This window comes from Micromys minutus (genome assembly GCF_963924665.1).
Source record: "Micromys minutus genome assembly, chromosome: 29".
Lineage (NCBI taxonomy): Eukaryota > Metazoa > Chordata > Mammalia > Rodentia > Muridae > Micromys > Micromys minutus.
In genome coordinates this window covers 6,493,827-6,515,915 of record NC_137964.1, presented here as the reverse complement: position 1 = coordinate 6,515,915, position 22,089 = coordinate 6,493,827, and the positions used below count along the sequence as shown (strand labels likewise).

The 22,089-nt window shown below is 46.8% G+C and overlaps 1 pseudogene across 1 annotated transcript; it reads left to right on the top strand.

Annotated features, from left to right (window-relative positions):
• The first annotated feature begins 12,754 nt into the window (after positions 1-12,754).
• LOC308439283 (nucleoside diphosphate kinase B-like) lies at positions 12,755-15,018 on the top strand (annotated as a pseudogene). Its single transcript has 2 exons — positions 12,755-12,769; positions 14,597-15,018. The product of its transcript is annotated as a nucleoside diphosphate kinase B-like (transcript).
• Positions 15,019-22,089: the final 7,071 nt, after the last annotated feature.

Below are 22,089 nucleotides of genomic sequence, written 5' to 3'. Positions count from 1 at the left end.
ATTTTGTTGTTACTTTATAACTATAATGTTGCTACTGTGATGATGAGTCATATCAGATACGCAGGATGTTTGATATGTGATCCTTGTGAGAATGTTGCTTGACACCCCAGGGGGTCATGACTCACAGGTTGAGAACCCCTGCTTTAAGCGGATTGTCTGTTGCATATGAGGACCCCATTTTGGTATGTACCCGCCCCCAGTGTGCAACCGGGTTATTTCTACCTTGTAGATCTTGCACATGATGCTGTTATAAACAATACTTCCAAAGCTTGCTTTTTTTTTTTTTTTCAAGAAGGGGAATATACCCAGATATGGAGTTGCTAGGTCACATGGTTTGTTTCTTTCCAAAGACATACTCTCCTGTAGCTTTGGCTACCTTTGCCATTGTAGAAGAGGCTGGTCTTGGGTTTCGGATTATCTTTCCTCCTGCTCTTAAGTGCTGGGATTACAGGCATGCAGCACCAAGACACAGACAACACCACAGGCCGTCATCTCTCTTTATCCTCTCTGATACCTGTTACCCTCTGCATCCTAACGGATGGAGATGATAAACCTTGATTTGTGATTCTCTGAAGGTAAGTTATAGGAAACCTGGGTCCTCTGCAAGCCGGTGTTCTTCACCCACTGAGGCTTCTCCTCAGCCACTTTGTCAACTTTTTAAAAATCAGATTGTTTGTTTTTTTTATTATTGAATCGTAGGAGTTCTTTACATATTGTGATACTCACCCCTGACCAGATAAATGAGTTGCAAATATGTCCTCCCCCTCTTCAAGTCATCTTTTCTCTCAACTGATACTGCCGTTCTCATGTGGAAGTTTTAAATTTTCGTGTAGTCCTATTTCTCTGTTTTCATTTCTGTTGCTTGTTCCTTCGGTTTCCTAGACAGAAAGCCTTATCAAGCCCAGCATCATAAAGTATAGGCCACAATCCCTGCTAGCCACCCTTGATGTCCATCACAAAGACAGTAACTTCAGGAGTGGAGACCTGTCCTTCATTTCTTAGTGAGAACCCAGGACATCGGCAGAGAGAAATGTCCCTCCTCAACCACATGGCTAGCTCTGTGCTGCGAGGAGGCTTTGCCTTTATTTACAGTGGATTTTTATGGACTTAGGGGTTTAGTGTCTGTGGTGTCCTCATTTAACCACTGCATTTACTGTTTTTATTGTTCCAGTATTTCCATCTTTAGACTGAGACAGCCCTCCAAGTTGGCTCTGAGCTCTTCTGGCGTGACCTGCAGATTCCTTGACAGATTCCCTAGCTTGCTCCTATTCCAAGATGTTTCAGGCCGATTTTACACATTTCCTGCCCCGGACAGAGCCAGCCACTGAGATAATATTTAAATATAAATAGATTGAGGTTTTTACAATCTCGAGCAGGACCGCTTGGAAAATCGGAATGCAGCATGATCGGACTGAACTGCACAGGGAGAACCAGAACGCCGTGTGACCGTACTGGGATGCCCCAGTTCTGATGGTGACCGCGGCCTGGCCAGGGAAGTCACAGGACATTCCTAGTGTATGTCCTCGAGTGAGAATCCTTCCTGAGCGGGCATGGGGTCCAGTCTGGGGTTGACAAGATAGCTGAAGGTCAACTTAGAATTTAGCAGAGCCCAGCCAGCGGCTAGCTATGGGTGTGACAGGGACTTGCTCTCGAAGCAAAGGGTGAACTGAATCAGAGGAAAAAGTTCAGGAGGACTGAGGAGGCCAAGTCAGAGGCTGGAATGCCCGGCATTCTGCCTCTGAGCCAAGACAGAGCCAGCAAGCTTTCCAGATGTTTGGTGAGTCAGCAGGAGACCGGGACACAGTGGGGTCTTGAAGGAAGAGTGGAGTGTAAGCCAGGCATGCTGGGTCATGATTATGATGGTCCCAGGATTCAGGAGACCAAGGCAATAGGAACGAGGGATTCCCAACAGCCAGGGCTACGTGACAAGGCTGTCTCAGAGGAGAGAAAAACAAAAGGAAAGAAAGAAACAAGGAAAAGAAAAAAGGCCAGAGCAATGGTACTCATTGCTTCTCCAGAGGACCAGAATTTGGCTCCCAGAGTAGCTTACCCCTGCCCGTATCTTCAGCACCACGGCACCCCCCACACACTCTTCTTCTTGTGAGACACTCCATGAATACTTTTCTCTGCGTTTCTCAATGTCCAGAGCATCTGAGAAGGGTCCAGAACATGAGGCATGGGGTGACAGACTAGAGAATGTCTTAGGATTTTATTGCTGTGAAGAGACATCATGACCACAGTAACTCTTATAAAGGACAACATTTAATTGAGGCTGGCTTACAGGTTCTGAGGTTCGGTCTATTATCATCATGGTAGGAAGCATGGTGGCACCCAAGCAGACATGGTGCTGGAGAAGGAGCTGAGAGTTCTTTCTACAGCTTGAGCATAGGAGACTTCAAAGCCCACCCCTACAGCAACACACTTTCTCTAACAAGGCCACACCCACTCAAACAAGGCCACACTTCCTACCAGTACCCCTTCCTATAAGCCAAGTATCCAAACACATGAGTCTGTGGGGGCCATACCTACTGGAAGGACCACAGCAGTAAAGGCTGTGATAAGGACTCCGACTCTCCAAGTGGGGTTTCGGACTGGAGTGGCAGAATCCCCAGGCGCTAATGTGGGAGGTTCCGTGCTTTTAAGAGAAAAGGAAAGTAAGTCCACCTGGGTCGGAATGTGGCTCTGTTGGAAGCATGCTTTCTGGTGGGCATACAATGCGCAGGGTCACGTAAAGCAGGTATGGTGGCATACCCCCATATTCCCAGCACTTAAGAGGCACACAGCTCCGCAGCGAGTTCAAGACTTGCCTTCCAACACTGCGGCACACGGAGCCTGGGTGCTGAGAAGCACAGACCTCCGTCTTTATTTGTATTCAGAGGGATTGAAATTTTGCGATGTAGCTATTTCCGCCTGAATCTCTCCAATCCCTCTGCTCACATTTGTTTTATCCTCTCATTTATCTGTGCATATATGAGTAATATCACGTTTGCAAGCATGCGAGCGTACGTGCGTCCATACGTGCGTGCGTGCGTGCGTGTGTGCGTGCGTGCCTACGTGCATGCAGGTGCTGTCAGAGTTCAGAAGAGGGCGCCAGTGGGCATTGGACTTGTGGCTCCTGAGGGCCTGTTCTGCAGGACTGTGGTAGGAGCTGTGTTTGCCCATGGAGGTTTGGCTGAATTTCACCAACTCGGACTTGGCATTTCATACAAAAATTCCACCTTACAAGGCAGCCCCTTTCTCAGTGCCTGCCTTGCATATGTGAGCGTGCTGCCCTCTGCGTTTGCCACGGTGGATCCTCCTTCCCCAGCCCAAGACCCTCTAAACTGCTGGTTCCTGTTGTGTGCCTTATTCTCTCCTTTGCTAAGGTAAAATGTGCAAAGGGCCGCTTTCTGCTATCCCTTACCGGCATCCTCCCGTGATAAACACTACTATTGTGATAAACACTATGACCAAAGGCGTCCTGCAGCAGGAGAGTTTATCTCAGCTTTCAGTATATATTCCATCACCGAGGGAAGCCAAGGTGGGAACTGAAGGGGGTCGGGGATGTGGAGGAACGCGGCTTGGCTTGCTCAGCTTGATTTCTTATGCCACCCAGGACACCCCCCACACCGGCTCATAGTGGGCTGGGCCCTTCCACATCAATCACTGGACAAGGAAACGCCCCCACAGACTTGACTACAGGCCAGTCTGATGGAGGCAATCCCTCAATTAAAATGCTCTCTTCCTAGATAATTCTAGATTTATGTCCAGTTGACAGAAACAAAAACCAAACAAACAAACAAACAACACCCCCCCCCTCAAAAAAATGCCTAGCACACCAGCTTGCCCTGTCAAGGCCTCTGAAGCAAGACACAACAACGGGAGGCCTTTCCAACCAGCAGAACACTGCCCCACTAAACCCTCAGCCAACCCCCGCCTCAACTCCTTTGCCCTTTTCTCATTTTCTTGGTTCATCATTTTTCTTAATCTCTAGCAAATGTTTGCTACCCACAGGCAAAGCCATCCATCTCTTCAGATTGAGACTGTGATTTGCTGGTAGCCCTTCCCTGTCCCTTTCCCCGCCCCATAAATTCTGAAGAACTATTTGACAAACTATTTGTCTATTTGACAAACCAAGAGATTTAGCACCCACCTCCTCCACCAGCCCCTACTCTGTTACTAGAAGTCGCCTTTGGGAGCTGGGATTCTATGGACTGTTAGAGTTTGTAGGGTTGGGATTTGACTTGTAACATGGCACTTGGGAGCCTCTAGTCTATTGTAAATAAAGTCTGCAATAAAGAACTCACAAAGGCAGGCTCTGGGGGTAAAGGGGTCTGTCGTCATTCCTCATGGCATGAGTTCAGTCCTTGGGACCCACGGGGTGAGAAGAGAAACCCTACTCTCTACCGCAGTCTGTGGCATGGGCTCTGCCTCCACAAATAAGTGAATGAAATAAAACAATCATGAAAACAGAATGTGGTTTTTGCAACTTCCTTGGAAGAGTGACACAGCTGCTGGCCAACCATACAACAGCAGAAAAGAAAAGAAGAGAAAAAGAAAAGAAGAGAAAAGAAATGCTCACCAGCAAAACGATCTGTAAGAAAGTAGCTTGGATAACCTTCTTTCCCTCCCCTCACCTTGAGTTGGTATCAAGAACTATGCAGGGAAAAATACTCCCATTTATTTACTTACACACTCGTGGGTGCTGGTTTGTAATTAGATTTGAACAGTCCCTTCACCCAGATTGTTTCTGTTTACTGAAACATTGGTCGGGCAGAGACAGCAGATTTCCCGGATCTCACTGGCCAGCCTATCTAGTTAAATAAGGGTTAAGTTCAGTAAGAGACCTTGTCTCAAAAAATAACATGGCGAGCTATCATGGAGGATATCAGTCATTAACCTCTGACCTTCATATGCACCTACACACACACACACACACACACACACACACACACACGAGGGGAAGAAGCCTGACAACCATTTTAAAACTAAGATCTTCGCCTACTTTCCGTACATCAAGTCCCTCCTCATCTCTAGTTTACAGATTATAATATTGACATCCAGGGAGGGTAGGTGACTTTTCCAAATCCTCCAAAATAATTGAGTGTGGGAGTGTCTGGCCCCAAGGCTGTATTTTTTTTACTGTGTCATGTTGCCAAGTGACTGTGGAACTGTTGCTATCAGAGCCGACCTGGCGAGGAATCGGTTGGAGAGGCTGCTGTGGTACCCCACCAGACTGTTTACACGTTTATCTGCTCATCCTCCCGCTGGCTGTCCTCAGCCGCTCCGCAGAGCTGCTGGATCGCCTCGTCCCCTGGATGTCTCTGCTGTTTCTGTGTGGTGATGGATACCACATGCCCATGTGGACACAAAATGTGAGGGAATGCTATTCTGCCGAAACCCCCACAGACATGGAGCAGGTCACGGGGTGCCTTGGACTGTCCGTTTTCTTCAGGATAGCTGGATCCTGTAGGAAGCCAGAGCCCTGGCCAACTCTGTCCCGGTGAAACATTCTTTCCTCTCCTGTCTTGCTGCCTAGCCGAATTGGACTGTGACTGCTCCATGTTCACTTAGTGGACAGCTGGGAGTTTCTGGTGGGCTCACCACACACCAGTTGGCAGGTGGCCCTGTGTGGTGGCCCAGGACCTCAGTAGGTCAGGTCTGATTCTTTCCTTTTACTCTGGGGCAACTATTGGCTGTTCTGTCTCCCCAGGCTCCTTTCCAGGGCACCAGGGCATCATTATCTTCTCAGAATGAGGACCCCTTTGTGCTTTATTCTCTCTCTAATTGAGCTGAAGAGCATGTGTCTCTGTTCCCTACACACACACACACACACACACACACACACACACACACACACACCGGCAATTCCATACATATTTGCTGACTGAATAAGCAAACACCACCTTGCTTGGTTGAAATGTGGTGGGATCTCCCTAGGGGCAAGTCATCAAGATGCTCAGATCTGGGTCACTAGAATCTGGGAGACACTTCAGACTTATGGACAGAACTTTGCGAATGAACACATAGAAGGTAACTTAACGCTTGGAAGAATGTGAGCAACAAGAGTGGAGCATCCAAAGAGGCTACAGAGGCCAACGTTCACAGGTGGACTAACAAATCAACGTAGATTATCTAGAGTGGTGGTTCTCAACCTGCCCAGTGCTGCCTCAACGTTGTTCCAGATGTATTTGATGGAGATATAGAGACACAAATGAATTTTAGCTTCTAACATACTACCCTGGAGAGGAGAAGAAATTCAACGATTATAGAGAACAGGATAGTTAGATCGTTTGTCACTGTGACAGAATGCTTAATGGAAGGAAAGAAAAAAGGGAGGAAGAGTGGAAGGGAGGGAGGGAGGAAGGGGGAAGGAGGGAGGGAGGGGATAAAGAGGGAGGTAGAAAGGAGGGAAGGAAGGAAGGAAGGAGGGAAGAAAGAGGGAGGAGGAAGAAAGGAATGGTGGGCTTTGGCTCCCCATATCACAGGTTCCCGTGCACAGGGCTTGTGTGCATGAATCTGAAACCATAGAATGGCAGAGAGCTGTGGTAAATGCAGCAGAGGCTGCTGGCCTCATGGCAGACAGGAAGCAGAGAGCTTAACGGACAAGAGCAGGGCCAGGTAGACCCTCCCAAGCCAGGGCGCCAAAGGTCCCCCTCCCAGAGTTTCCACTTCCTGAGTCTTGCTGCAGAGAAGGCGACGAACTCAGCGGACTTGATGGCAAGTAGATTAAGCAGGATAGGGGTTCTGTTTGTTTCGGTAAAATTTAACAACCAGTCAGATGATTAATCCACTGAAAGAGTCAGAGAACCCTCTTATTAAAGTCACTTTGTCCCAAGCCGATTGGCTGGCAGCTCAGCCCCTAGTAGGTGACATTTCATACTGAAATGACCTATGTCTTATGGACTATTTTGTGTTATCTCCTTACAATTCAGTGAAGAATTCTTGTTAGCCTCATTTTAATGACAAAGAAATGAAGTCTCAAAGAAATTGAGTAATTGCCCAGGATCACTGCCTTGTGGATTCTGATGTGTTGTGTTTCCAAGAAGCAGGCTTGTCCTGTGTTAGGGCTTTCCCTTTGATTTAACTCTGAAGTGAAGCTGTCCCCAGGGTTCCAACTCCCACATTGTCCTCACTGACTGTTCAGAAATCCTAGCTGATTACAGCTGCATTGAGACATGAAACCGCTCTCGGTGTGAGATGATGTAGTAGTGTGGATATATTTCATGTGCGTCCTGGTGACCGTTGTCAAGTATACATATATATATATATGTGTGTGTGTGTGTGTGTATATATACATATATACACACATAGAATATATACATTAATATATCTTATATAATATCAAATAATTATAGCAACATATCAAATCTATTTAAATATATTAATATGTAATATTATTATATGATACAATCATTATATATTACAACATGTATTTATTATAATATTTAATATATTATATAATATATAATGTGGTTAATAATTAATTATAGAGTGTAGTTATATAATATAATTATTACATAGTTCATTTATATGATGTTTAATTATTAATATATTTCAAATATATTTATATATATTTAAATAGGTTGTGTGTATGTAAAAGAAGGCCATTTATAAAAAATTTTTAGTTTTGTGTGTGTGTGTGTGTGTGTATACTGTGTCTGGTGCCAGCAGAGGGGTCATGAATTCTCTGAACTGGCCTTACCTGTGCCACCCTGTGGATGCTGGGAAACAGGGTGGAGTCAAAGAGTGCTCTTAACCACGAACTGTATCTCTGGCCTTGGATACCATCTTGAGAAATAGCCAACAGAGAAGATTCAGTGGTCTCACCACAAAGGCAATGATACCCGTCTGAGGTGATACACATGCTACCTTAGCTGGGTTCTATCTCCCCATGATGCACGCTTGTTCTGAGGTGTCATGTGGACAAGTACCATTTGTAAACTAAAGTGAAGCTTTCAAAGGCATTTAAACGTGTCTATTTCATGCGTTGAGATAATAGTCTCCAAGCAACTCAGGCTGAGCTCAAACTTGAACTCCTCCTGACTCAGCCTTTTAAATGCCTGAATTAAGGGCTCTCTTTTTTTGCATAGGTAGATATGATTTTTCAGCTGATTTCTGCAATCCCCCACCCCACCCCCGCCCTCTGCCCTTCACATCCTCACCCCCACCCCCCACCCCCGTCCTCCACACCCCTACCCCCACCTTCTGCCCTCTACACTGTACTTCCCACCCCTGGGCTGGTGGGAGATCCCAGCAATCTTGTTTGCAAAGCCTGTTATCTTGTGAAATTTGTTCTTCGAGGGTTTTTTTTGTTTGTTTGTTTATTTTGACTTTTTAAGTCAGGGTTTCTCTGTGTAGCCCTAGCTGTCCTGGAACTATGTAGCTGGCCTCAAACTCAAAGATCTGCATGGCTCTGCCTCCCGTGTGCTGAGATTAAAGTGCGCGCTGCCAATCTTGTATTCTTCTATAAATCGCCTTGTGGTCTTTGTTCATGCCACATGCACAGGGTTCAGAGTGAGCCAAATACCTTTGGCATAGGATAGTCACACACATGCCAACCTTGAAGGCTCCTGACTGTGAACGACCTGTGTCTTTACAGAACTGGAAAGCCCTACGCTGTCTGTCGACATGCCTGTCAACACAGGTTTTGAGCCTGCAATGCAATAGCCATGGTGGGTGGTGGTTCGCCCTTATGACTCCAGCACCTGGGTGACTGAGAGGGAAGTCTGGGACTTTGAGGCCAGTCAGGACTAAACAGACAAGTCTGTGTCAAAGGAAATAATAATAATAATAATAATAATAATAATTTAAGAGACTGACTGCTCTCTCTTACCTCACCCCCACCCCAGCTCTTTCAGTTCACCAGATACTATCGTCATGACCTTGGACTTTCCAGCCTTCAGTAGGAGTTAATACACTGTTCATTAAATAGTACCTAGTCTGCAGCGTTCCAATATAGCAGCACACACAGGACTGATTCCAGCACAGTGAACATCATGAGCTCTTTGTAATCATCCCAGGTTCCTTTGCTCCCTCACCCACTGTGGGCTCTTTGGGTTGGTTCCTGATGGGATTTGTAGTTTCTCCCACCACTGAGCTTTGAGGAATGAATGAGGCTATAAGTCCTGGTTATACTGATTTCATCCAACACAATGCTTTGTCTTGTTTTGAGCCAGGCCATCCCTTCTGGTGCAAGTGCCAACATCAATATATTGTTGTGTATTCTGATCATTCAATATATTTGAACTAAACTATTTCTGAAACATTGTTTCCTTTTTCTATTCTTCTGCCTTGCCCTTTCTTTCTCTTCCCACTCATTTTTTTTCAAGACAGGGTTTCCTCTGTGTAGCCTTAACTCATTCTGTAGACCAGGCTAGCCTCCAACTCAGAGATCCACCCGCCTCTGCTTCCCATGTGCTGGGATTAAAGGTGTGAGCTACCATTCTCAGCTGCTTGTTTCTACTTCTAAAAAAATTAAAACAACACATTCATTAGACCCTTTTTACACTTCATTTCATTTATTTCCTCTTATTACAATTTCTTTTCATAAAATATACTTGGGTCAGTTTCTTACCTCTGCAGATTGTAAAGGGTTCCTCTTTCTGAACTGCAGGTGTCCCCAGATGTGTGTCTATAACAGAGTCATCTGTGAGGCTTCCCTGGGGCCCCTCAGGTAATCTTCATGGAGTAGCCAATCTGAGGTAGGAGGTGAGAATTTGCATATCTCCTAAAGTCTCCAGTGATGCGCAGTGCCGCTCTGCCCAGGATTTTACACCACCTTTCAGAGTGAAGATTCGTTTTCTTGTGGTGAATAAAGACACCGCTGCAAACATGTGCTCTTTATCATCTCTCATGTCTAGTCAGATGCAACAGCAAAACTTTGCACCCGCTCCTGAAGATTCGTAATCTTCCCACTCATGGATTTCCCAGGGGCCCTCGGAGCTCTAATTCATGTCTTCCTTATGCTGACTGAGCCAGGAAATAATCCTTTTGTTGTGAGAAGGAGGTGTCATTGTGTTGCTTGAGATGGCTTGGAACTCCTGGATCAAGCTATCCTCCTGTCTCAGCCTTCTGAGTAGCTGGGACCAGGGCACACGCCACGGAGCCAACCTTAAGATGCCTTGGTGTTTCTATCACTGTGATAAAGCACCTTGACCAAAAGCAGCGTAAGTTTATTTGGCTTTCATATCCTGGGTCACCTCCATTGAGGGACACCAAGGCAGGAACTCAAACAGGGGTAGGAACCTGGAGGCAGGAGCTGATTCAGAGGCCGTGGAGGGATGCTGCTTGCTGGCTTGCTCCTCATGGCTTGCTCAGTCTACTTTCTTATAGAACCCAGGACCACCAGCCCAGAATGGGCACCACCCACAGTGAGCTGGGCCCTCTCACATCAACCATCAATGAAGAACACGAACCAGGGGCTTGTCTACCTATTGGAGACATTTTTCTCAATGGAAGCTCTCTTCTCTAAAATGATGTTAGCTTTTGTCAAGGCGACATAAAACTAAGCAGCATAGGGAAGAAAGTTTTCTGAGCACTTAGCCTGTGCAAAGCAGAGAATTTAGTGGTGAGACTGGAGAACAAGGTTCTATGGTGGCTTCAAGGGGCAACTGAGCAGACAGGTAGACCCCAGGCAGTAACCACCACATGGTGACTACCTTCACAGAGAGAGGGACATGAGAGTGGCATACAATTACAGGGGCAGGCCCTGCTTGCTCATGGAGAGCCTTACTTTCAAGCCACGTGCTGACTTCTGGCTTCTTTCTGTGATGTGTGTGACTGGCCCTCCCACGTGAATGTCCTCCAGTGTCTCAGCTTTACGCTGTGGGGTCAAATAAGTGAGACATTTGAACAACAGAGCTGTGGAATGTTCCCTGGAGAAGGTGCTGTTGGAGCGGACCTCAGTGATACCGGAGAGACAGGAGGCCAAGGGCGGGGAGTGGACATGCCCAGACACTGAGGAGCAATGTGTCAGAGGCCTAAAGGTGAAAGTCAGCCAAAGAGCTTAGATTTTTTTCTTCTTTCTCTAAAAATAGAATGTGAGCTGATCCAGGACTTTAGGGAGTAGAGGGAGGCAGAGCCAGCAGCATGAGTGGTTGAGAGTGTACCGGAGTTCAGAGCCTTCTGCTGTGTGCAGAGAATGGGTGGGTGGATGCCTTGGCCTTTTGCAATGCGCAAGGCTCATATCGATACTGGCCTAACTCCACCTCCCTCCTTCCTGGTGACGGGTTGTGTCTTAGTGTCCTCAAAGGGGAAAGGGCAGGCCCAAGTCCCCAAGACTCAGAGGTGAAGTCCTGTGATACTTTCTTTTCTTCTCTCAGTCTTTCCTAAATATTCACAACAGGGCCCTGGTGAGATGCTCCGAGTTTAGAAGCACTTGCTACTCTTGGAGAGGTCCTGGGTTCGGTTCCAAACACCCATGTGGCAGCTCAAAACTGCCCTTCAGCTCAAGTGGATCAATGTTCTCTTCTGGTCTCCATACTCTATGTATGTATGTATGTATGTATGTATGTATGTATGTATGTATGTATGTATGTATATGTGTGTATGTGAGTATGTAGTATACTTACATGCATGTAGGCAAAATACTAGTACACAGAAGATAAAAGTAAACTTTTAAAGCAAAAATATTAAAATATATTTACAAAGGAAACACTGTTCAATCTTGCCTACCATTACTTTTGATCATTAAAACAATAGTCAAATGAACCTTCTAAAAACTGTTATCGGTTCAATCTAGAATGCTCTCCAAAGACCCATAGGTTAAAGATTGGTCTAGTTAAAAGCTGGGGTCTAGGAGGGGGTCTTCAGATCACGGGGGTTTGTCTCCAAGTGGGGGAAATGTAGCTGGTTGTGGTAGAACACACCCATAATCTCAGAGTTTGGGAGACTGAGGCAGGAGGATTGTGAGTTCCAGGCTAGCCGAGGTTACATGAGGCCATTTCAAAATAGGAGAGTGAAAAGGTGGCGGGGAGGACGGTGGGACTTTTGCTCCCATCTCTGCCTCTCAGCTCTGCCACGCTATGCATCTCTGCTGACATGCTGCCTCCGAGAAGCAACAGGGCTAACAGGGTTCCATCAGGATGGGTGCTGATGGAACCGGGCCCATGAGGGATCTTTCCTCCTTACAAGTCGGTTGTCAGTACTTGCTCTGGAGATGGAATGCTGCCTAGCACAGAGACTAGCATTCCTGCTTCCACAAAGTTCTCTCTGGAGGCCCTGCTACATCCCTTACTGAGAAAGCCAGCCTTCCTGCTGTGATCATGTCCCCATGTCCTCTGGATAAGAAACATCAAAAACTTCCTGTTCCCGGGGGAAAGGATTTTACCTAACATTCCCAATAAAGTCTAGTAAATAGATGTGTGAGTCACTTCATTGAGTTCTCTGAAGGTCCATGAATAGACTCTTTTGTGAGTCACTGAGATACACTTGCTAGATGAGAACTGTCTCAAAGCGGTTTCTACAAAGGGGGGCGGAGAGATGTGTCAAGCATTTCCTCTTCTGTTTGAGCACATGCTGAAGAATGCTCACAGCTCTGATCCACGAAGTGCCGTGGTTATTCTTTGTCCCAGACCCTTGGGTACATCCTCAGATTCTGGTTGATGCTGTGGGTCTAGGAGAACTCAGTGGAACATTCCCAGTGAAATGAAGGACGATACAAGAGCATTTGGAAAGTTAAAGATCCTTACTCAAAAGGATGGCTGAACAGAGGCACAGCCATGGGGAGTTGGGGACATAGCTGTCATTCTGGATGTTTCTTGACCCCCTGATCATGGCCATGTATCAGGTCTGCAGGATCCCCAGAGGACTGAGGAGTCACCATTCATTTAGATATCAAATGGAATAAAACTTAGAGTTTGTGGGATTTGGGGAGGAAGAGATGGGAGGAGAGGTTAGAACTAGCTTTGAAATAAGTCTGGGGTTTGAGTCCAGAGGTTGGCTAGGCCATGGATCTTACAAGAGTTGGAGTCAGGGAAGGACAGACAGGGAGAGGGAGAGAGGAAGAGAGAAACGGGGAAGGGGAAAGAGGGAGAGAGTGGGAGACAGACAGACAGACAGACAGACAGACAGACAGACAGAAGACACCTGGGGTAAGCAGATGGATTTGGAGCCCAAGAAGAGAGCAGATGTGTTGCAGAGCTCAGAGATGGGTAGGGAAAGGAATGTTCCAGTGTCCATGAAAGAAAGCTGTCTGTCTGTCCAGGAGGACAAAGGGTCCAGAGCCCCCCAATTGGAAGAGCATGCTCTGGTGTAACAATGCCTTGCTGACGCATTCTTTAAATTCCTCATAAGCTCTGAACAAGAACCTGTCAGCATCTCTCATCAGGTCTTACAAAACCAATGCACCTGTGCTAGGCAGGTCCTTCAGGATTTGTGTCTGTGTGTCTGTCTGTGGGTATCAGGACAAACAACCCTGGACTCCTCATCCTTTAGTCTCCCAAGGAAAGAGGGTCTTCCTGCTACCATTGAGAGAATTTAATCAGCAAAAGTTCCATTAGACACTGGGGTACTTGGGAGGGGGCTTCGTGCTACGTGTTAACAGTTCCATGATTTCAAGGCTTCAGGGAGGCTTTGGTTATGTTGCTGTGCCTTGGGTATCCATAGGAATACTTACTGGCACACACAGGGAAGCGATGTCCAGTGTGGATAGGGTGGACATTTGAGGGAAAAAAAAAAAAAACTTGAGCCAGGTCAGGGCTAGTGATACACGTTACAGTCATAGCCACTCTGAAGGCTGAGACAGGAGAATCATTTGAGCCTAAGAATCTGAAGTCAGCTATACAGCATAGTAGGACTCAAACTAATAAATACATAATTACTCTCTCTTTAGAATTCCTCTTTATTTCTTGAAAGATCTCTCTAAAGTGTATTGATACATTCATAGAAGAGGCTGGAATGGATTATAAATTGGCATTTCCAGAATTGAGTACTATTCAGGGCTGGAGAGATTTCTCAACAGTCAAGGTGCTTACTGTTCTTGCAGAGGACCAGAGTTCAGTTCCCAGCAACCATCGGTAACTCTGGTTCCAGCGGATCCAGTACCCTCTCCTGGCCTCCTTCGACACCTGCATGCATGAGGTGTGCATAAACTCACACAGGTGCAATCACACACATACACAAAAGTAATAAATCTATTCTTTTTAATTTAAGAAGAAAATGGGCAGGAGATAGTTGGAGAGAAGGTATGTGGTCCCCATGGGTAGTTTGCCTTGCCACTCAAAACCTGCTCTGAAATCCAAGCTCGAGTGGACTCAGAGTCTCTGTTCTGACTTGTTGAAGGGTATCACAGCCAATTCCCATGTATTGGGAGGTGAGGGCTTACTAGAGAGGGAAACACAGCCCCAAGAATCCATGCCCACTGCATTAGCATGGTGTGGGTCACTGCTTGCTGAGCAAATAGAGTTTTCAAGTTAACATAAAAATTACACTTGTTAGAAAGAGGTCAGTAATGTTTTTAGACAACATCTATAATTCTGATTTTCAACAAGGAAGTAGGAGAAAAAAAGGAAGAAGAAGAGGAAGAAGGAAAAGGAGGAGAAGGAGAGGAAAAGGAAGAGGAAGAGGAAGGAGGAAGAGGAGACCCACCGGCTTTTGGACCACAGCCAACCTATAGTGCACCTTCATTGCTATTGAGTCAGATAGCGTGCAGTGTGGCCTGGCTGGCAAGATCATCAAGTGATTCAAGCAGAAGGGGTTCTGCCTGGTGGCCATGAAGTTCCTTCTGGCTTCTGAAGAACACCTGAAACAGCGTTACATTGACCTGAAAGACTGTCCTGTCTTCCCCGGGGCTGGTAAAGTATATGAACTCAGGGCCTGCGGTGGCCATGGTCTGGGAGGGGCTCAGTGTGGGGAAAACAGGCCGAGTAATGATTCGAAACCAGGCACCATTTGTGGGATTTCTGCATTCACGTTGGCAGGAACATCATTCATGGCAGTGATTCAGTGAAGAGTGCTGAGAAAGAGATCGGTCTATGGTGTAAGCCGGAAGAACTGATTGACTGTAAGTCTTGTGCCCACGGCTGGGTGTACGAGTAGACGTGGAGAAACCAGAGTCCTTTTCAGCACTACTGATGGGGTTACTGGACATAGCTCTTCATCCCATTGACTGGATGGATCATCTTTTCTAAAATAAAAAAGACTTTGGAACTGGGGGAAAAAAAGAAGGAGGAGGAGGAGGAGGAGAAGAAGGAGAAGAAAGTGGATTCTGATCTTATTACTTCTATACTGAACACTAATTTTTGCACATACTATCTCCAATCAATGATCTTCCAAATCTTTAAGATACGAGTGGACAGCTCTCTTCAAATTAAGGAACCTGTCTGCTTGATCCAGGGATGATAGAAACCTCGGGGCCCAGTGCCTGGCTTTGCATTCTTAGAGCATACCAGAAGGGGACAGGGAGAGAGAAAAGACAGGCCTGGCTGCCTGGGGCCATTGGGCTGGCCAGGGTATCTGGCCCACAGCGGCAGTGGTGCTGATGTCTTTCAGGTTCTGGCAGCTGGGCTGTCTGCCTTCGTCTGTGTTCTTTGTTCTTTCATTAGCAATGTCCTTCCTTTAGCAGGACCATCCATTCCCGTCCACATGAAGCCTCTTCATGGGAAAGTATGAACATCACAGATGGACGTGCTGGGTTACCAGACTCCCACACAACATTCCAGAGGCTGTCAACCTTCTCTGTGCCTGTCCCATCCAACACCAATCAGCTACATCTGATAGACAAGACCTCCGGGGAATCTCGAGGCCCATCCAGCCTCATTGATTCTCGGCTGAAATTAGCTGCTTCTGATTTATTTTGAATCTGGCTGTTTTCTCACAAGCGGGACTCAGTCTCTGGGGGTCAGAGACAGGGGATGAAGCACAGGAAGGTTGTCAAATGTTCTTCCATGGTCATGTGTGTCAGTGAGGTGGTGGGAAAGTGCTGAGATCTGCTGTAGTTACAGGCTGGTGAGACCTGAGCTGTTCTGCTGACCACAGATCTGCCTAAATCACCCTCAACTCTCATCCAAAGACCCAGAGTACGCATGCCTTTGGTGGGTCAGAACCCCCTACCCCCACCCTGCAGTATGTGGTGTTTAATCTGAATCTGTCAGCCTTAGGCAAAATGGACCCAAAATAGACGGACAGACAGCCAAGCAGAGAGTAGACAGATGGAACCGCGGTGGGGGGTGTCCACCCCAGTGTGCTGTGAGAGCCAGTGGTGGAATTGCTGGCCTGGACTCAGGAGTTTGATATGGAAGATGTAAACTGGCTGTGGAGGAGAAACCATGCTCACAACAACTTATGACACCCGTTACAATGTAGGAAGAAAGAGTTGGAGAGAGAGGGAGGGAGTTCCTCTGGGAGAAATATCAGAATGGCATCACAGAGCACCAGTGGATGTCCAGCTGTGTGCCCAGAAGGGAAAAAGCAAGGCAGAACAAAACAAAATAAGGCAGAGTCAAAGTGATGGGAAGAAAGGCTTTCCAACCTTATACTGTCATTGGCACTCAGAGGACAGTCAGCCATGTGGTATGCTGGTAGACTTGCTGTCCAGATCAATGGGCCATTAAAGGAGCTGAGCTGACCATAGCAAGACAAGAATCCCCGCCCCCCCCAGCCCCCATCTTCTCACCCCAAAGCTGAGCCAGCACCAGGAACAGATACATTCCTTTCATCCCTTCCCTCCACCTCCCCACGGACACTTCTTTATTTCAAAGACTGTTTTCCTTCGTCTGGCCAGTGCCCCAGCAGCCACACAGTTTTCCATGCTGTGAATGCCGGAGCCTGCCAAAATGCTGTTGTTTACGTCACTCCCTGCTTAACTCCGGTTAAAATCTGATCCCTGATATAAGGCTGTTGGGGGCTGGGACTTTAAGGGGTGAGTAGGTCCTGTAGAGAGATGGGGAGGTTGTTCAAGAGTTGGGTGCCTGAAGAGCCGGTTGATAGAAGGCAAGGCTGCCCCTTTGGGCTCATCTTTTCTATGTGCAGCCACTAGCCTTTCTGCTTTCCTCATAATTAGCATGTAGCATGAGGTTTTTGCCAGGTGTGGCTGTCTCATCTAAAACCATGAACTTCTCTCCTTTAGGAGTTGCCCAAAACATTTCGGATGCTTTGTCTGAGCAGCAGAAAAACGATCTGAGACCGAGAAAAACATGAGGTGACATTAGCTGTTTTTCAAGATTCTTTCTCTTTCTGCCCCTCAACCTCATTTCTCGCCCCTAGGCTACAGAAGCTCCGTGCTCTGCTCAGTCTGAGAGCATCCCAGCGAGCCACGGCATCATCTGCCTCTTGTCTTGTCTCTGACAGCAGCTCTTTGCACCTTAAAGGCGTCTATGGTCTTAGATGATGAGTCGTCTCCAGGACTCTGCTCGCATGCAGCACGTTCACAGGACCGGTCACCGGCCTAGTCTGGGTGGGACCCTCTCCTCTAAACTCCCTCCCTTACCTTAGCGGGCGCTTACGCTACCCAGACCCATGACATTTAGAAGTGCTTCTGGGTGTGACAACGCTGGTATGGCTCGCTGACCTCCCCAAATTGCACTGTCTACCCCATAGGAGCTGAATTCGTCCTGCTGGTCACTGTTCACAGGGACCCAGAGTCTTGGTCTCAGGTCTGTAACCCCTTGGTCTTTTCCGACCACAACCCAGTTCCCAAATAACAACTCAGAGGTTTATTTACTTATGAATAAATGCCTAGGCCATAAGCTTTAGCTTGTCCCCCAACTAGTTCATGACTTTTAAAACCTGCTTAAACTATTCTGTTTTCCACAAGCGCGTTAGTCCGAGTCCCAGGAGACTCTCCTGCCCTTGACGATCTCCCAGAGTTCCAATCGCTCTAGCGGAACTCTCACCCTCTACTTCCTACCTTTTTGCTAATAGGCCATCAGGGTTTTATTGACAGGTGATGCTTCCACACAGTGCACAGGAGAGTATCCCTGCACTGTCTTGTTACTAATGACCACAAACCCAGATGGCGTGAGTGCCAGTATTTGAGGTTGGCACAATAGGGCTCTCAGACAGCAGAGGGTGAGCCAGGCTTCCTCCATCACCCTACCCTCAACTTCGAGATTACCAAGGAGTGGCTGGCCAGGAAACTCTCCTAGGTCTCTGACAGCGTGCGCCATCCAGATCACGACTGTCTGGCCAGTCATTTTGCCGCTGCTTCGAAATAGTGAACAGGCAGGAAGAAGGTAAGGACCGACCGTCCTTCCATCTGTGAGAAATCAGGAGCAGAAAGTGTGTCCCCCAACTCTGACATTCAAAGCCTATGAAATTCTCCCCTTAGTCCTTGTAGAACCTAGTGTTTGTCACAGTATCTGACACGTAGTAGTCACTTAATATTTCCTGAATAACAGAACGAATGAGCCGGGCAGGCAGTCACTTGTGATGGAAGAGTGTGGGGGCAGTTCTGAAAGCAGACAGGTCAGATTCAAAGTCGCAGCCCATTGGATGCCACGTGACCTGGATCATCCCTCTGACCCTAGGACGGAGCTTTTAGGGTTTCATTAAGTGATTTAATATATGTAAACCGATTAGCCACAGGCTTGTCCCATAGCACACACTCAGTGCTGGCCTCTGAAGAAACACTGCAGGTTGGGGCTCGGTTATTCCCCCAAGCCCCAGATAGTCATTTGTAAAGAAAATTGTTTATTTACATTTGTAAAGATGATTAAATAACAAAAAAATGGCTAAGACAATGAATCCCTTCATGGATATTTACTACATCTTAGTAGAACATTTGAATTAATTCTTTGAAGACTTCATACACAAATACAATGTATTTTTATTATATTCACGCCGACTCCTTCCCCCTGATCCTTCACATAATACCCCAGAGATCCACTCACTCCTCTGCTTCTTCCTAACTTCATGCCCTTTTTTTCTTGCTCTTTAACCTACTAAGTACAGCTAGTGTTGCCTATATACTCATGGGTGTGGAGACACCCAATGAAACATAATTGGGCTCCCAGGGGCCACATCCTCAAACGAAGCAAACAGCCACCAACAGTCAACAGCTCTTCAGTTATGGGTAGGGGCCTGTGAGTATCTCTACAATCTGTGCTGGAAGGACTGACTTGGTCTTGTGCGGGTCTTGTGCGGGTAACCGCTGTGAGCTCATGGCTGCACCAGTCCTGTCTTACCCAGAGGACACGGAGACCTCTAACTTTTAGAGTCTTTCTGCCCCTTCTTCTGAGATAGTCCCTGAGCCTTGAGGTGTGTGTGTGTGTGTGTGTGATACAGATATCCCAGGTATGGCTGACCACTCCCCCAACATTATTTCCTGCACGTTGACCAACTGTATCTGTATTAATCGCTGTCCTCTGCACAGGGAAACTTCTCTAATGAGGACGGAGAGCTGCAATGATCTATGGGTATACAGGTTTGACTTAAGAGGGCAATAGGACACTCCATCCACTTAGCAAAACAGTAGACAGAATTTCACTTTCTGGGATGTATGAGCTTCTCAAACACACGTTCCTAGCTAGATATGCGGAGTGTGCATTTTCTCCTGTTGAGCTGGTCTTTCATCCAATTGGGAAGAATTGGTCGTCTCCATAACGTGTGCCACTATTGCACCTGTTGGCCCATCTTGCCAGGCCAGCTGTAGGGTCCACAGCTGATACGACAGTTTGTCTGTATGTCTTAGTTAGGGTTTCATTGCTGTAAAAGCAACACCATGACCACAGCAGCTCTTATAAAGGATAACATTTAATTGGGGCTTGCTGACAAATTCCGAGATTCGGTCATTATGGCAGGAAGCATGGCAGCATCCGGGCAGGTATGGTGCTGGAGGAGGTGAGAATTCCACCCCTTGTTCTGAAGGCAGCTAAGAGAAAACTGACTTCCAGGAAAGTAGGAGGAAGGTCTCAAAGCCTGCCCCCAGTGACACACTTCCTCCAAGGCCACACCTACTCTAACGAGGCCACACCCACTCTAACAAGGCCACACCCACTCTAACAAGGCCACACCCACTCTAACAAGGCCACACCCACTCTAACAAGGCCACACCTACTTCAACAAGGTCACACCTCCTAATAGTGCCATTCTTTGGGCCAAGCATATTCAAACCACCAGTATATATATGCACATGTATGTATCTATAAATACATACAGATACAATGTATGTGAAAATAAGATTTATAATTTATAATCTTATTATAGTTTGCATCAACTGATCTTTCACAAGAATCAAGTCTGAGTATTAGGAGAACTAGAGGTTAATTTTGTAGGCTAGGGATATCTCCAGAGTTTTCTGAACTAATGTCTTTCCTGCTTGTCAGTTATTGAAAAAGTCTCTCACAAAGACTGTCATGATAATTGGTTGTAATTGGTAGGTGTCATGTCTTAATAAACCACAAGACATATGGTTCCCACGCTGCTTTCTGGTATGTATGTCTCTGGTTTGAGATATGAAATTGAGGAACAGGAGACTGCAGGGTTTTTGCCTTTTGGGGCTATCCTTTCTTCATTGCTCCTGGAGTAAAAGCTATGAGAAAAACAAACAAGGAGTGGAAAACGCAGTAGTGAACATTTTTATCTTATTCTGACTTGGCTCTGGGGACTGGTACCTATATCTGGGCCACCTTTCCCCTTACACCGCTGGGGCCCAGAAATACCTGGTTCTGAACCATGTGTCACAGGACCTGGTTCTCTCTCCTTGCTTCGCGTATAATTCAACACAGAGAGGGGGAGAAAACCTTTCCAAATACCACCGAATAGTCTGGGGTATTCCTTCACATGCCAGATCTATGACATCATCCTGATGCTTGGTCACCAAGAAATGTACTTCCTCTTGGCTTTTAAAATTTACATAGTAAGATGCATTTCTAATTATATTACAAATGAAAGCCAGATGTTTAGAGCACTTTACTTCGAAACTTCTTCCAAGGCTTGTTTGTGACAGGGTTTGGGTCAGGGGTGCTCTTTGGCTCTCTGCTCTTTTCCTCATGTGCACTTTCCAGATTTAAACAACCTCAAGTATTTTTCCTGGGAATTTACAAATCTGCCTTCGACAGAACATTGTTCATATCGCTGACCTTTCAGGCAACACAAGTATTGGTTGAAGTAAAGGTTCATTTGAAGGCCTGGGGTATCTCTGGAGTGTGCGGAACCAGTCTCAGAATCAGGGAAGGAACTTTCTAGATGCTTGCCCTTCTGTTTTGGCAAACACTTGGCTTTCACCTTCTTGCCGATGAAACAGGAGTGCCTTGTTGTCACCTCGAATTATACTCATGTAGCATCTTGCCTCCAGCATTCCGTGGCTCGTGCTACAGGGAAGTACAAAGGAATACAGGAAAAACAAGCCCTAGTGCAGAAACAAACCCCGTTCCTCCTCGGGTCTCACCAGGTCATCTACCTGTTCATACACTAGTCTAGCTGAAGTCTTTCCCACATCAAAAACATCACTGGAGTTTTTATGTCCACAACACAGCTGGGAGGGAGAAGGGGGAGGGGAGGGGCCGGCTCTCTGTAAAGTAGAATTTGTTCTTCAATCTCAGGGTCACCCCCCCAACCAAGGCTGCTGTAGAGATGTGAGTGTCAAGCAAAGAAATGGGTCCCGGCCTGGGCCTGATTTCTTTCAGAATGGCCCTGTGGGGCAGGACTGGGGAAGATGTCTTTAACTTCCATTTCCCTTTCCCCAGGAGTCATTTGCATGAACGAGGTAGAGAAAACCCTGACTGGTGTATGGGGTGGAAAGAAACATTGAAGGCTTACATCTCTTGTCTCACCCCAGAACAAAGAATTCTGGCCGTTCCCGGCACCTGCCCTGTGTCCTGTGCCTCGGCCCTGCCACCTCTGCTAGGAGAAGGGTAGATGGCCTCTCACTATGAAGCATTCTTTTTCAACTATGCCTAATGAGCTCAGGCTTACCCTTGAGACAGGCCGACTGCCACCTCCTCCATGCAGTATCCCCAGCTTCCTCCGTCGGTCAGCTGTTACCTCCATGAACTCCAACCATTTGAGGACATGGCTACCTTTCCCTCTCCTCACAGGTCGACACTAGCATGGATTTCTTGCTCTCTTCTGACCATGTGATCAGATACTTCAAACTCTGGATGACTTGATTTCCCCACCAAACTCAAAGTGGAATTATTAGGTAAAATAAACCCATCGGGGCTGAAGAGA